The following is a 4,408-nucleotide window of genomic DNA, read 5'->3' on the forward strand; positions in this document are numbered from 1 at the left end:
TCAGTGGTCTCACATCCCCATTTTCCTCCATGAGGTGGTCTCCTTGGATGTACGGCAGCTCTCATGGGATCAGGAGGCCCCCAAACTGCAACTTCCATGAGGCCCCATGGCAGCATTTCCAGATAGAAATATTTTGGTTTGGGCCAAAATGTTTTGCCAAAAAATTGAAGTTTTCTGCCCACCCCTCCCGGTTTTCACACTCCACTCCACTCTGCGGTTGTTATCAATTCCCAGAGCCATTCCAAACATATTTACCCACCTCCTCAGTGCTGGCCGCAGCCCTACGCTCTTCTGCTGGCATGAGCACTTCAGCCCCAGGTGTGCATTCCCCAAGGCTGCTGTGCATGTGTGTTAATGGGAAAGTAAATGCTAGGAGGAGTCTTTCCTTCTCTGCCTGGCATAGCCCTTGTTGAATGCCACATTCCAATGGGTACTTGGAGCAGCGGCTTCAAGACGCTCAATACAAGCGGGGCTGGGAGAGCCAAGTACTGAGAGGAGGATCAAAAGACCTGCCAGCTTGATAAGGTCTCTCTGGGCTGCTACCAAGCCCCATGAGCAGGCCAGGTCTTGATAAGGTCTCCACAACACGCAACAGACACACCTCAGGAAGTTTTATAGTTCTTACCAGGCTGTGGTACAGCATACAAACATCTTTGCTTCAGCCCCTCAAGGAGCCCTTTGGGGATCTCTATAAGAGTTCAAGTCAGTTTCCTCTCCCACATTCAGGAGTCCCCATTAGTCCTCATGGAGCTGGGCTGTAACTCAGGATCGCTTCCCCTCTATCAGTATCTGTCTCTACTGTTTCCTAGGTCCTTGCATACATTCTTTCAGCCTCCCTATTTTTCTCAATGTTCTTACATTCCATGTGGCTATGGTGATGTTGTCTCTTCCACAGATCCTCTTTGTTGGGGTTACACCAGTAGTATACTTGTTGCGTCCGCCCTGGTGGGAGACGGATGGCGTGGTCATTATTAATCCAGGCTGTGACCAATCCGGTATGGACATGGTTAAGTTGCTCATCAAATGGTGTGTCTTGGGCAAATTTCTAACCTGGCGGAGCCCATCTCTCTCCAGGCAGCCCCCTTTTAGTCGCCTCTTATGACATGCAGGAGGAGCAGTGGGCCTATTCTGTCTCTGGACCCACAGGGGATGACTTGGCATAGGCTCATCAATTAACCAGGCCTGATTTTCATGAGTGCTCTGCATCCTCGGTTCTCACGGAAGTCAGTGAAATTGAGGATGCTCAGCATTTCTGTTCTGTATTGTTAAGAGGAAGAATGAACCTGGCCCTTGTCACTGCTGACACTGCTGGCAGAAGGGTTAGAATAGAAAAATAACAAAGCCTGCATGCAAATCCCTGCCTCAGTTTCTTCATCTCTCCTAAGAGCCCTTGGGGTCTTACTCTCCTTCCAGGGGGTCTTGGATTCTTCCTTTCCTTCTCCGCAGCCTTGTCCTCTTGTTCTGGTCTCCCCTCCCTCCCCACTTGCTGGAGAGAGTCCTTTTTAGAAAGTTTCAAACTCCTGTATCAGCTGACTCCCGAGTTGCTTCAAGTTCCTTGTCAGGCGATTCATTGCTTAGTTACAGCCTACCTAGGAGAACTGGACTTCAGTCAGCTCATGTTCCAGTGTGCTTCCATTTGAATGGCGGATCATCTAGGTTAATGACCCTTGATTGTTCTTTACTGTTAACCCTCTGCTAGGAGCACACTGAGTCTCTGCTAATCCCAGTCCAAGATGGAGGTTAAAAGGCAACAGTGAATGTACAATGAAGTTTACAATCAAAATGGGATTTACAAACAAAATGGGGTTTGTAGAGACAAAGATATACATCTGTGACCAAGTCTATCAGGCCTTCTCTGCCCCTGCTGGAAGAATTACTGCCTTACCATAACTGCTCAAAGGAACATTGTCACCTGGGAAAGAGGGCCATGAGTCAGACCTTTGAGTATTGCCTCGAGAAGTCACTCAGGCTCTGGTACAGGCAAAGCCAATAAGACATGGTCCCCCAATGGCTAGAAGGGCCGGGAGTAGGCAGCAATCAATCAAGACCCAGCAGGTGAGTTTAGAATCATAAAAATGTAAGGCAGGAAGGGACCTTGAGAGGCCACTACGTCCAGTCCTCTGTGCTGAGGCAGGACCAAGTAAACCTAGACCATCCCTGACAGGTGTTTGTCCAACCTGTTCTTAAAAACCTCCAATGACAGGATTTCCACAAACTTCATTGGAGTGCTTTGTTCCAGATGGTCCTGGAGTGGTTGATTGGAGGGAAGGCTTTGAGCCAGGGCAACTGCTTCAAGCCAGCACACTTATAAAAAAGTAGCCAGTTGCGAACTGAGTGGAAGCAAACAGAGGGAGTTTGCCTGGGGGGAGTTCCCACAGAGTTTTTTGCCTTTCAGGCTTCTGTGAGCAGTAAATACAACATCTGAAGAGGCTCTTAGAAGTAAGACAATATTGATAGTGAGCAATCAGCTGTTGTGACCTGCACAGGATGTGCCATGTTTGTCTTTCTCCCAGAAGATAGAAGTGACTTCATCTGTATGAAGTGCAAGCTGGTCTCCATGTTGGAAGAGAAGGTTAAAGGACTAGAAACCCAAGTATCAAACCTGCTTTCAGAGAAAATGAAGACTTTCTGGATAGAATTCAGCGTTTTGTACTGCAGTCACAGCATGCTGGAGGATTCTCTGCAGCTTGAGGTCTTTAAACCACGATTTGAGGACTTCAATAACTCAGGCATAGGTTAGGGATTTGTTACAGGAGTGGGTGGGTGAGATTCTGTGGCCTGCGTTGTGCAGGAGGTCAGACTAGATGATCATAATGGTCCCTTTTGACCTTAAAGTCTATGAATCTATGAGAAAGGGGAAGAAAATTGGCAGCATGTGACCTCCAGAAAAAGAAAGAGGAGAACCCATATACTCCCAATGCAGATAGAGGTAAGAAACCATTTTCAGGCTCTCTGCACAGGTACTACAGCTGAGAATGGTTTGGAAGAGTCATCTGAGGAAGGGATCAGAAGGAGCCCCCATCCACAGGAAGGCATGGGATACATTGTCCTAGGGATGGGGGTTCCACAACCACCACTCCCAAGAGGAGGAGATGGGTGGTGGTGGTCAGGGACTCCCTCCTAAGGGGGATGGAGTCATCCATCTGCTATCCAGACCGGGAGACTTGGGAAGTGTGCTGCTTGCCTGGAGCTAGAATTCAGGATGTGACAGAGTATCTGCTGAGACTGATCAAGCCCTCGGCCTAAGTTCCCTCTAAGCCAGTGGTTCCCAAACTTTAAGAACCTGTGAACCCCTTTCGCTAAAATGTCAAGTGTCGTGAACCCTCTTCTAAAAAATGAATATTTCCAGGGATTTTCTCCTTTACCTGAATATAAATTATAAAAGCAGTGATCTTGGTAATATAAAATTTGTTTTTATGAGACACTGTTTATTACACACTATTCATTATTAATTATTATTTATCATTACAGTTTTTTTATTACATTATGAAAATGGCAACACTCTTCCAAGATCTCACTTTCGTAGCTTGTATCACTTTGAATAAGCCTGTTATAAGACAAGGCTCCTATGTTTCGTCAAGGAGTATCAGATGTGAAACAGCATGAAGGTATTTAAGAAACCAACTCAAAGAGTTCCTCCTACACAAGCATTCAGGTCTTGAGCAGTCCAGGCAAACAACGCATGTTACAACAAAGCTTAAACTTGTTCTTCATAATAATTTTAAAAACAATACTAGCTGCCTATTTAATTTTAAAAATATCAAAAAATATCCACCTCCCTTTCCATTCCTTATAAGGAGTCTTGAAGTTTAAATCTCCTCAGTGTGATAGATAGGCTTGTTTTGAGCTGCTTAGCTCTTGGAAGTCCAGGAGCTCTGGGCTGCTGGCCCTGTGCTGCCCAAGATCCCTAGGGACAGTTCTGTCCGCCATTAGGGAATTTTTTCCTGAGAACCCCCTGTAACATTTCGTGAACCCCCAGGGGTTCACGAACCCCAGTTTGGGAACCACTGCTCTAAGCTGTGCGGCTATGTGGCCGCACAGCTGCCTATTAAGCCCCACACAGAGGCTCAGGGCTGCAATGGGGAGAGATGCCTCTCCCCCACCATGGACCTGCCGTGGTGGGGAGAGGCACCCCTACCCGCCGGCCCCAGCACGGACCTGCCCCAGACTTGCCACAGCCAGGGGAGAGGAGCCCTCCCTAAACCCAGCCCAGCCCCGCTGGAGCTGCTGCAGTTGGGGAGAGGCACCTCTCCCCTGGCCTCGAGCTGCTGTGGTGAAAGAGGTCTGGGTGGAGTCCTCTCTGCCCACCACAGCCCTGGGGCAGCCTGCACCCCAAACCCGTCATCCTTAGCTCCACTCCAGAGCCCCCCCCCCCCCCCCCCCCCCCCCCCCCCCCCCCCCCCCCCCC

Source organism: Terrapene carolina, unplaced genomic scaffold (genome assembly GCF_002925995.2).
Source record: "Terrapene carolina triunguis isolate 2854851 unplaced genomic scaffold, T_m_triunguis-2.0 Scaffold210, whole genome shotgun sequence".
Taxonomy (NCBI): Eukaryota; Metazoa; Chordata; order Testudines; family Emydidae; genus Terrapene; species Terrapene triunguis.